We start from the raw sequence: 12,677 nt of genomic DNA, 5'->3' as shown, positions 1-12,677 counted from the left end.
GAGAATTACTATATAATGAACAGGGTGGTTTGGTCATAGAGCTCACAGGGAAGATTCCTGGTGAGCCGGCATACCATTGAGGGCCTGTTTTGTTTTCTTACATGTGGCACTGCATGACAGACAGCCCACTTCACTCATTACACTGTTTTCTCTAGTTTCATTCTTAAAATTATGGTTTTCTGAATAATTTGGATAACCGATATTTTTTCTAAGGGATACTCAACCTGTATATGTATGTATTTGCAATAACACACTTTGTATCTTTGTACACATAGCATGCGGTTATCCGAGCCAGACCACCAGATTTGCTAGGTTTAGGGACAGAGGGTAAAAGCTCACACAACATCTGAATGTGGTCGCTGGCAAAATCACAAAATGCGTGCAGATTACCACATAGCAAACTATCAGTTTTCAGTTGAAAATTCATGCTCTCTTACTGTTTGGATGTGAATTAGTTCTAATTACACTCAGGATTGCAGACTCACAACCTCTATAAAATACCTCACTATTTTGGATCGGAATGAGATAAGATAGAGGATAGTAGAGGATAGTTGCATAGGTGTCATTAGCAAGTTTTATGATTACGCTGTGTACAATGCCTTGCATGTAGCTATCACAAGGGAACCATTTGATGGATATCAGTGGTCATGCGCAGTGAATGCTGGGAAATCACACCTAATAAAGGCCCTTTACTGCAAACACCGCTTCCGGGTGTCCACAGCTGAATTTACATAATTAAACTATTGATAAGCCATTGGAAACAGTCACGTGATAATAGGATCACAGTCCTGACATAAAATGGAAATTGATTCAGGAACATTGATGGTTGCTAACCATTGGATTCCAATGACCAGCTATACTTGTTAATAAGTGGTATCTGTTTGTGAGTGAGTTTGCATTGTTTTATACAAGTCTGTCTGTAGTGGGTGTCTTTGTATTGTGTTGGGTGGGTGCCATGAAGCAGAAGGAGAGGGGTTTCTAGCAGTGAGTTTGTGGAGGAGGAAGAACGGGAAGTTGTCCAGGAAGTGACAGAAGAAAAGAGGATGGAAAGGAAGCATGTGGTGATGACAATGGCCAGGTGGCCAAAATAAAGTCCAGCTGCAATATTGTACTCTAATAGTGGTCTGTTATGATGACATTGTCAAGAATCAGGCAGCATAGACAAACACTGGTTTTGGAATGTGGCTTGACATGTCTTAAATGCAATTAAAAGAGCAATACAATGCAATGTTACATTGTATGCAGACATCTAGAGGTGTCACAAAATAAACTTCTTGGAGGAAAGAAAGTGCAGACAAAGTAGAATGCATCCTGCCCATAGTTTATCTTAGGCCCAATACGCATAGGAATAGTAAGCCTTCCTTACATGAATAAGCTGGTGAGTATAGCTATGACTTTATCCATTAATCTATATAGGTTTTATTTTGCTATTTCTTTTTTTAAATGAGAATAAAGAATGATAAATGTTTACATGTCAATGGAAATGGGTTTATTAACCTTAGAATAATACGGGAGATTTAAAAAGCCTTGTAGAGCAATAAAGTGTTATTTTTCCGTATTCTTGAATAACTGAAATGTTTTTTTGCTTATTTTGCTTTGTATGTGTACTTTACTTTTTGTATTTTTTTTGTGTATTCATTTCTATTGTGGCCAAGTACTTGAAAGAAATACGAGCAAGCATGCTTTTCACTTATGTTGGATTGACAGTGATTCTTTGTTGCTCACACTGTGGTAGCTAACAAATTTCTTTGACTAAATATGTTCCTTTATTTTTTTGTTACAGAAACAGGATGGCATCCCCCCCCCCAAAAAAAAAAAAAATACCACCTAAAGGATACCGATGATGTCAAGAAAATCCTTTATTTGAAGATGTGAGGATGACAATGATGGTAGGCCAGGAACTTCAACGAACGATGCAGGGTCCTCTTTTAGAGAATATATGTTAAACCTTGGAGACAGATAAAGTAGAGAGAGGTAAAGCTGCGTCTACACATTGCGTTTTAGCAGGATGCAGTCGAACAGGATCCTGTTTGGCAGGACGCAGTTTCTTGTATTTACACATTGCATTTTAGCAGGATGCAGCAGACTTGTGTATATATCCTCTTGAGTAAGCATCTTGCTAAACAGCTCCTGTTCAACTGCATCCTGCTAAAACGCAATGTGTAGATGTAGCCATAGATTTCATGTGCAGGCTCCTTCCTGCCAAACAGGTCCCTTTAAAAGGGACCTGTCAGAATGCAATGTTTAGACACAGCCTAAAGCACCAACCATTCAGCTCTTAACTGTCATGTTGCAAGTTGTGTTTGAAAAATGACAGCACCTGATTGGTTGACAGCTTATCTCTCTCTCCTTTATCACTTGCCAAAGCTTAGGGAATCTGGCTTTTTATGATTTTCAATAAGAGAATTGTGACACTGACGCATCAGAAGGAACTGACACTCAGGACAATGACATAAATTCAAGTTCTGATGGAAAAGAGGAGGAGGGCTTTTATATTTGTAAATGAAAAAATGTGAATAAGGAAAATGAATCATTTTCTTGGAAGAAAATGCCATGCAGCAACTCCAGAAAAACTGTGCAACGCAATTTGATCATGAGGCTCCAGGGTGTGGCAGGAAATGCCAGTAGCATAAAAGAAATTTCAGATACCAGATTGATGATTGTATGCTAGAGTTGGTTGTCAAATTTACAAATCAATACATTAACAGCAAACACAAAAATTACTCACTGCCTTGGGATGAACAACATACTGATTAAACAGCAATTAAAGCCTTCATTTGGCTTTTCTATTTAGCTAAGACCAAGTTGCTGTTAAGAACCTGCCAGGGGTTGGAAGGTTACTATAGGCAGTTTATCAGCCACTTTGTGACTAGAGTCGATCCAAAGAGACTTGCTTAAGAAATGCTGTCCCGATCGGCTGAAGTGGAACAGTCTTGCTGAGACAGCATGGGCAGATCTTTGGTTGGCCCTTTGTACTGCTTTGGTACAGCAGGCAGATGTTACCCACAGGTTTTTCCTACAGATAGACGCTTCTCATGTTGCCTTAGGTGCAGTACTGTCTCGAGAAAGTGAGGGGGGTAGAACATCCTATATTGTATCTGAGCAGAAAGTGACTGCCAAGGGAACAAAAGTACACTACAGTATACGAGTGGGGAGAAAGCTCTCTTTAATCATGGACCATGCTTCATTACCATTAATACAGAGAAACAGAAAGGTGATTGCCAATGTTACCTGGTGGTTCCTGGCACTACAACCTTTTTGGGTTATTGTGTAGTGCAGTGGTTCCCAAACTGTGTGCCGTGGCACCCTGGGGTGCCTCGGGACACTTGCAGGGGTGCCCTGAGTTGATGTTCCAGGACCAATTAAAAATTGTTATGGTCAATGTTATAGACAATACTAGTGCATGTGGCTACCAAGCATAAAATATGTGTGAAAACAGAAGCACAGCCCTCTCCACCACCAAATAACTAACCCTAAGGATGACATATAAACACTATCTACTTAATTTTATATTTATTTTCTACTTTTTGTTTTACTTAGGGGTTGCCGCAAAATAATTCTGATACTCTAGGGTGCCATGATTCAAAAAAGTTTGGTAACCACTGGTGTAGAGCATACAGTGGATAGACCTATCATCTTATTTACAAATGCAAAAATGGAAATTTGCGTTACTCGCGAGGGTCACATCGCCGGACTTGTTGATGCTAGGGGCAGATATATGCGGCAAAAGGAAAAGTGTGCTACAAAGGAACCAGGAGTGATTATCTAGTAAGACTAAGGAAAGTCATAAAGGATACAATGGGTTTTATTTACTAAGATGGGAGTTCTACTGAATATGGGATCTTGCCCATAGTGAATCTACAGATGGGTCAGGTCCCATCCTTGCTGGCAGGTCGCCATGGCGTCTGCGCTGGCGACCCGCCAGCAGCCACGCCAGCGAATGCACTGAGACGCGCGTGCGTCTCACGCACACGCGCGTCTCAGTCTCCGTCGCCAGCGAGACGGAAACCCTGTCCGTCTCCGCCTCAGGGAGACAGACAGGGTTAGGGGGTGTTAGGGGGGGATGCGGGCAGGCGGCGGGGACCCCGGGTTACCGCCGGCAAGCCGGCGGGGACCCGGGGGAACGGATGGAATCGCCGTCGGAAGGGGACGCGCGCGCCTCTCGTGCGCGCGCGTCCCCTTCTCACCATCGCCATGGCGCTGGCGGGGATGGCGGCTGGCGACGCCAGCGCCATCCCCTGCCAAGATGGGACAAGACCCATCTGTACCTCTTATTTGTTTAGCGTCTTCTAGAATAATAGATAAATTCTGATTGGTTGCACATAGCAACACATCCCATCTTAGTAATAAACCTCTATGTGTGTAGTGTGTATACATGCGGCTCTTCCTGTAATTTGACAGTCTAATTGAACAAATCAAAACTCTTGAGAGAGCCTTCTTTCTAAAGGCAAGGGTGTGGTTGGTCTGTCAGGGGGAGGAGGAATCTGGTGTATTTACGGTCGCTGCAGGCCATTTGTTTGGTATAACCGATGCCATACAGTGGCCAGTGTCTAGGGTGTAGGTCTCTGTTAGTGAGTAAAAGGTCTGTGAACATACAATACTTATTTGTAAAAGTTACTGTTTGGTGGTCATCCTGAAAACAACAAAACAGTGATGAAGAAGTCCAGAAACAGTGTGCATGCATCCACTATAATGGCTACTTTGCCACACAGCAGGGGTGGCTGGACTTTTGTAACCTGAGATCTACTTTTTGTAAACTTACTTACCGGTGATCTACCGTCGTCTCCTTCTGTGCCAAATATTATCCACCCCGTGCAGTATGAGGCAAAATTCACATTACGACACGCGGTATGAGGCAAAATTCACATTATGACACATGGTACGAAGCAAAATTCACATTGTAACACACATGCATCGGCCTGGAGCTGTAGTCCAAGCCACCCCACTGTTATTATGGCAGTGTAATTACATGATATCTGTGCTTAGTGCACCAATAGAATAAATAAATGTGAACACTGCATGGAACACTTCCAAACTAAGGCATCTTGCTATGAGTGGATAGGGCTTGCTCATTGAGTACATTAAATACATTTAAATGCAAAAATAAATTAGAGGAATCAATATTTTTCCCCTAAATCTATTAATTCACATCTACAACAGGAACTGTGAAATTCCCCAGGCAACTTTAAAGCAGCAGTTGCACCGTCACCTCCCCTGCTGCTGGCTTCCCTACGCTGCTGCCGCTGAGTCTGTCCGCTGATTGTGTAATCCCCCAGGCATTTTTAAAGCAGAAATGGCACCTTCACCTCCAACTTCACAGGCAATGATGCTTCCTGCTTGACATAGTGGAAATCATAGCTGACTAATAGTTTGCCAGCGCGTCTGACCAGCGTGGCCGGGTGAGTAACGGATGGATAACGCGGCCAGCCCAGCCATGCGGTGCCCGCTAATCCAGGCGGCCAGACGGCGTTTTCACCCCGGTCCTAGCACTGATCGCTTAGTATATGTAAGGTACAGCAGGCAGATGTTACCCACAGGTTTTTCCTACAGATAGACGCTTCTCATGTTGCCTTAGGTGCAGTACTGTCTCGAGAAAGTGAGGGGGGTAGAACATCCTATATTGTATCTGAGCAGAAAGTGACTGCCAAGGGAACAAAAGTACACTACAGTATACGAGTGGGGAGAAAGCTCTCTTTAATCATGGACCATGCTTCATTACCATTAATACAGAGAAACAGAAAGGTGATTGCCAATGTTACCTGGTGGTTCCTGGCACTACAACCTTTTTGGGTTATTGTGTAGTGCAGTGGTTCCCAAACTGTGTGCCGTGGCACCCTGGGGTGCCTCGGGACACTTGCAGGGGTGCCCTGAGTTGATGTTCCAGGACCAATTAAAAATTGTTATGGTCAATGTTATAGACAATACTAGTGCATGTGGCTACCAAGCATAAAATATGTGTGAAAACAGAAGCACAGCCCTCTCCACCACCAAATAACTAACCCTAAGGATGACATATAAACACTATCTACTTAATTTTATATTTATTTTCTACTTTTTGTTTTACTTAGGGGTTGCCGCAAAATAATTCTGATACTCTAGGGTGCCATGATTCAAAAAAGTTTGGTAACCACTGGTGTAGAGCATACAGTGGATAGACCTATCATCTTATTTACAAATGCAAAAATGGAAATTTGCGTTACTCGCGAGGGTCACATCGCCGGACTTGTTGATGCTAGGGGCAGATATATGCGGCAAAAGGAAAAGTGTGCTACAAAGGAACCAGGAGTGATTATCTAGTAAGACTAAGGAAAGTCATAAAGGATACAATGGGTTTTATTTACTAAGATGGGAGTTCTACTGAATATGGGATCTTGCCCATAGTGAATCTACAGATGGGTCAGGTCCCATCCTTGCTGGCAGGTCGCCATGGCGTCTGCGCTGGCGACCCGCCAGCAGCCACGCCAGCGAATGCACTGAGACGCGCGTGCGTCTCACGCACACGCGCGTCTCAGTCTCCGTCGCCAGCGAGACGGAAACCCTGTCCGTCTCCGCCTCAGGGAGACAGACAGGGTTAGGGGGTGTTAGGGGGGGATGCGGGCAGGCGGCGGGGACCCCGGGTTACCGCCGGCAAGCCGGCGGGGACCCGGGGGAACGGATGGAATCGCCGTCGGAAGGGGACGCGCGCGCCTCTCGTGCGCGCGCGTCCCCTTCTCACCATCGCCATGGCGCTGGCGGGGATGGCGGCTGGCGACGCCAGCGCCATCCCCTGCCAAGATGGGACAAGACCCATCTGTACCTCTTATTTGTTTAGCGTCTTCTAGAATAATAGATAAATTCTGATTGGTTGCACATAGCAACACATCCCATCTTAGTAATAAACCTCTATGTGTGTAGTGTGTATACATGCGGCTCTTCCTGTAATTTGACAGTCTAATTGAACAAATCAAAACTCTTGAGAGAGCCTTCTTTCTAAAGGCAAGGGTGTGGTTGGTCTGTCAGGGGGAGGAGGAATCTGGTGTATTTACGGTCGCTGCAGGCCATTTGTTTGGTATGACCGATGCCATACAGTGGCCAGTGTCTAGGGTGTAGGTCTCTGTTAGTGAGTAAAAGGTCTGTGAACATACAATACTTATTTGTAAAAGTTACTGTTTGGTGGTCATCCTGAAAACATCAAAACAGTGATGAAGAAGTCCAGAAACAGTGTGCATGCATCCACTATAATGGCTACTTTGCCACACAGCAGGGGTGGCTGGACTTTTGTAACCTGAGATCTACTTTTTGTAAACTTACTTACCGGTGATCTACCGTCGTCTCCTTCTGTGCCAAATATTATCCACCCCGTGCAGTATGAGGCAAAATTCACATTACGACACGCGGTATGAGGCAAAATTCACATTATGACACATGGTACGAAGCAAAATTCACATTGTAACACACATGCATCGGCCTGGAGCTGTAGTCCAAGCCACCCCACTGTTATTATGGCAGTGTAATTACATGATATCTGTGCTTAGTGCACCAATAGAATAAATAAATGTGAACACTGCATGGAACACTTCCAAACTAAGGCATCTTGCTATGAGTGGATAGGGCTTGCTCATTGAGTACATTAAATACATTTAAATGCAAAAATAAATTAGAGGAATCAATATTTTTCCCCTAAATCTATTAATTCACATCTACAACAGGAACTGTGAAATTCCCCAGGCAACTTTAAAGCAGAAGTTGCACCGTCACCTCCCCTGCTGCTGGCTTCCCTACGCTGCTGCCGCTGAGTCTGTCCGCTGATTGTGTAATCCCCCAGGCATTTTTAAAGCAGAAATGGCACCTTCACCTCCAACTTCACAGGCAATGATGCTTCCTGCTTGACATAGTGGAAATCATAGCTGACTAATAGTTTGCCAGCGCGTCTGACCAGCGTGGCCGGGTGAGTAACGGATGGATAACGCGGCCAGCCCAGCCATGCGGTGCCCGCTAATCCAGGCGGCCAGACGGCGTTTTCACCCCGGTCCTAGCACTGATCGCTTAGTATATGTAAGGTATGAGGTTGTGGCAGATGTAGTATTGATGTGCCTTGTTATATAATTGGTACTAGATATCTTTGAGCAGTCTTTGATGTTAGTGACTAAGTAAGGCCTAGGATTCCATGCGTTCCACCTGCGTTCCAAACATCAGGAAGCAGGTGTGATTAAGTTACAGCTGAGAGTGATTACCTAATAAAGGTGCTGGGTATATATATATATATATATATATATATATATATAAATATATATGGGATGGTTTACATGTGTCAGTATGCCTCTAGCCTACCTGATGCACTGATACTGCTCCCTTGTTGTCTTGACAAAGACCCAGATGGGGTCGAAACGTTGACTTATGATTTTGATTTATACGATGGATTAAAAGGATTCTTTTTGACTACTATGACCTGGTGAGTACTCCTTGCTGCAGGCTAACATTCTTGCTAAACCTTTGCGTATATATATATATATATATAAATATATATACGCTGAAATGTCCTTGTGGACTTGCTTACATCATTGAATGAGCGGGTATTTTTTTAACATACGGACGGTTAGTAAAGTCGATTAATGGTGATTCATATTCTTTAGATGGCATATACATTCGTATTCCAGAATATGAATATGCCTAGAATACGAATTCCCCCCCAAAAAAGCTGTATACTTTGTAAATTTGAAAATACAGGTTGAGTATCCCTTTTCTAGTGTTCGTTCTAGCACCCGCCAACTTTGAAAATCCATGCAGTTTCTCTTCCCTGCCTGGGGTGTCGCTGTCTGCTGTGGTGTTTCTAGCACAGGTCTGGTTTGCATATCAGTGCTGATATACAGACCACACTGTACTAGACTTCATCCGGAGAATCCTTCTGGCTCAGAAAAGCGCATTTTTCACTGATTAAAACTCTGTGCACATTTGTTATGTACACTTAACCTATATAGTTGTTTTTTTTAACTATATTATTTTAATTGGCATATTTCACTTAAATTGGGGTGCCAACATACATATAAAAACTTGTTACGTGTGAAGATAAGATAATGAAGACTGGCTTTGAGGTCACCTCTAATGCATCCACTTGTGTACATATTTCCTATAGACCTCTAATGTTTTAAACTGAGGTCAGAACCATAATTACAGCTCGTTTTCAGCCACTTTGTCTTAAAAGTCTGAAATCAGAAACTAGACATACTTTAGATCATATCTTTCTCCATGGTTTAGACTGAATGAGTACTTTATATAGACAAATTGTGCTACACCCAATACTTACCATTTAACCCTTACATGTCCAACTCATCTATGTAGCTCACTGGGTAATATGACATTAACCAAGAGTGTACCTCTATTGGGGAAGATGTGTGCCTATAATGTGAAATACAGCTTTTTTAACCCCTTCACGACATTGCCTTTTAAGGTAATTTTTTTTTTTTTTTCCTCCTTGCGTTCAAATAAGCGTAACTTTTTTAATTTTCCGGCTATATAGACACATGAGGGCTTTTTTTTTGCGGGACAAGTTGTACTTTGTAATGGTACCATTTACTATACCGTATAATATTCTGGGGAATCAGGAAATAATTCAATGTGGGGTAAAAAAAAAAAAAAACGCCATTTCACAATTTTGCGCTGGTTACGTTTTTTTTGGAGTTCATAGTTCGTTTAAAATGATGGGTTATCTTTATTCTATGGGTCGTTACGATTCTGGTGATACCAAACTTATATAGTTTTCGTTATGTTTTACCCATAAAAAGAAAATCGCAACTTTTACGGTTTTTCTAATTTGCGTTGCGTCGCCATGTTCTGCGGCTTATAACTTTTTTATTTTTCCACCTACGGACCTGGGTGAGGGCTCATTTTTTGCGGGCTGAAGTGTACTTTTTAATTAATACCATTATGGGATATGGGCGACTTTCTGATCTCTTTTAGTTATTTTTTTTTGGGTACGCGATGCGACCAAAAAACGTAGTTTTGGCGTTGGGGATTATTTTCCGTTTACGCCTTTAACCGTGCGGGATAACTAATGTTATATTTTAATAGATCGGACTTTTAGGAACGCGGCGATACCAAATATGTTTATTTTTTTTATTTTTTATTTATTTTTATTTGGGAAATGGGGAAAGGGGGGTGATTTGAACTTTTAATATTTTTTTTTTTTTTTTTTTAAACTTTTTTTTTTTTTTTTTTTAACTTTTACTACAAGGCCCCCTAGTGTACTTGACCACTAGGGGGCGCGATCGCCTGTACTAGGTTCAGCCATAGAGCTCTATGGCTGAACGTAGTGATTTTATGCACTTCCTATTACATCCTGCCTGAGGCAGGATGTAATAGGTATGCATACACGGCCAGCACAGGGGTCTACATTAGACCCCTGGCTACCATGGCAACCGATCGGCACCCTCCGATCTCGCTGCGGGGGGCCCCGATCTGCGCCGGAGGGGGGCGCCCCCCCTCCGATCAGCTATTTAAGCACTGCGGGCGCTTTGCCCGCGGTGCTTAAAGGGTTAAACGGCCACGATCGGCGAACTCGCCGCTCGTGGCCGTGAGAGCAGGGACCTGGCTGTAATATACAGCCATTACCTGCTCTCTTTCAAGCCAGCTCACTCCGTGAGCTGGCTTGATTCCCCCGCAACCGACATATGACGTATATATACGTCATATGTCGTGAAGGGGTTAAGTAGCAACATTTGGGGGTGTGTGTGTGTGTTGGGGATGTCAAAATAACTGACAGCTATTACTTTACCAACTTTTGTATTGCTTTCTGATTTGCTGGTAAATATGAAAATAAGTAATGACTATGCATGATTTACAATAATATGGCCACGTGGGTTAAAATGCAACAAGACATCTGGCTACAAATGTTTGATCGATAATATTTCAATCTGGATTTCCTTTGGTGACAGGATAATAATAAAGATGTGCACCAGCCACTTTTAGGTTTCGTGAAACGTGTTTTGGGTCTGTATCTCTGCCGCAGCAGCCCAGTCCTACAGGCCGACCAGGAGCCGATGCTCCCCCACGCCGGGCGTCTCCGCATCTGGGGGGCCGCGGCTTCTCTGACTCCGACCGGAGGACACCTCATCCGGCAGCAGGGACTCTCTGTTCGCTGTCTCCCCCTGCATCCTCCCCGTCCGTGCCACGCTGAGCTCCCCTTCGTCGGGGGCCAGGAGCTACAAAGATGGAGGATGGAGCTCTCCTAAGTGCGACCATCCCCAGCCCCCACCGAATGCTGCTACCACACACCGTAATGCCCATTGCACATTTTAGCAAACTTTGTAATACCCATTACGCATAAAGCCACATGCCGTAATGCCAATTACACATAAGGCCACACATGATGCCTATTACATACTATAAAACAAACTCTAATGTCCATTACATACTATATAACAAACCATAATGCCCATTACACATTTGTCACATAAGTGCCACTTACCTACATGCTCATTGCTAAGAACTTTATGCTCTATGCCAGGGGCTTCATGCTCATTGCCAAGGCGGACTGACATTGCTCGTTGCTAAGGGGGACTGACCTTGCTTGTTGCCAAGCCTGCTCCCCCACCCGCACCACCCGCCCAGCTCTCTAGCTCCCCGCTGTGCCTGCTTGAACCAGAGCTCAAGTTTCCCGCTGAACCGCTTGCCAATAGGCGCTCGCAGTCCAGCAGCCAATGCTGCTTCTGATTGGCTGCTGGACTGCAAGCGCCTATTCAGCAAGTGACTTTAATTGAAAATAGTGTCCGACAGTGGACTCTGACCAGTGGTGCAAGTAGGAAAAATGTCTTAGTGGTACATGGGCATGGCCATGGGTGTGGCCATTTGACACTAGTGGGAGCGGCTACATGACAAAGGGTCAGGCTGCTCCCCCTGTATAATAAAAGGACACCACAGGCTGCTCCCCCAGTATAAAAATAATAATAATGCGGGGCTCCCGTGTGTAACTAAATGGTCTCTATGATTTTCATTTAGTTACTCATGGCAGCCCCGCACGTGCTGTTTTTAAACACGCACTTACTTCACTTTGTTTGTCAATATTTGTATGTTTTTTTTATATTTTGCAAGTTTTAAGTACATTTAAATAAAGGCTATATTTTGTTTTGTGTAAAATTGAGTTCTTCTTTAGGTGCACCACACCACGACACACTTTTTCTGTCTTTGCAATTGATTCATTACAAATGTGTCAGTGGTAGAACACCCCTGGGAGATAATATTGGTACTGTATTACCGATCATTCCTATAATCAGGGGGCCACCCTATTTACTGATCCATTGATACACTTAATCCTGTGCGACAGACTAATAATAAAAGGACACCACAGGCTGCTTCCCCGTATAATAATAATAACAGGACCCCATAGGCTGCTCCCACTGTATAATAGCAACAGGACCCCACAGATTGCTCCCCCTGTATAATAATAACAGAACCCCACAGGCTGCTCCCCTGTACAACAATAATAACAACATCAGGACTCCCCCTGTATAATAAAAGGAAACCAAAGGTTGCTCCCCTGTATAATAAAAATAATAATAGGACCCAACAGCCGGCTACTGCAATAGTGACCTGGGAGAAAAAGAAGAAGCCTTAGCCCACTATCCAACCCTCCACACGCTGTCCAGCCTCCAGCCGCTTACCCCTCGATGCATGGCTAGGGACGCCGGTGCCAGGGATGCGGA

At 43.7% G+C, this 12,677-nt stretch overlaps 1 protein-coding gene across 1 annotated transcript in view; it reads right to left on the bottom strand.

Moving 5' to 3' along the window:
• Positions 1–5,401, bottom strand: part of ADAMTSL3 (ADAMTS like 3) — a 449,068-nt gene extending 443,667 nt beyond the window's left edge. The window contains exon 1 of the mRNA XM_083184018.1: positions 5,307–5,401. The gene's annotated coding sequence lies outside the window, so the exon portion shown is untranslated. The remainder of the gene's footprint in view (positions 1–5,306) is intronic.
• Positions 5,402–12,677: the final 7,276 nt, after the last annotated feature.

Source organism: Crinia signifera, chromosome 4 (genome assembly GCF_055691185.1).
Source record: "Crinia signifera chromosome 4, ASM5569118v1, whole genome shotgun sequence".
NCBI classification, from domain to species: domain Eukaryota; kingdom Metazoa; phylum Chordata; class Amphibia; order Anura; family Myobatrachidae; genus Crinia; species Crinia signifera.
The sequence above is the reverse complement of the archived record's forward strand: the minus strand, read 5'-3'. Positions and strand labels throughout refer to the sequence as shown.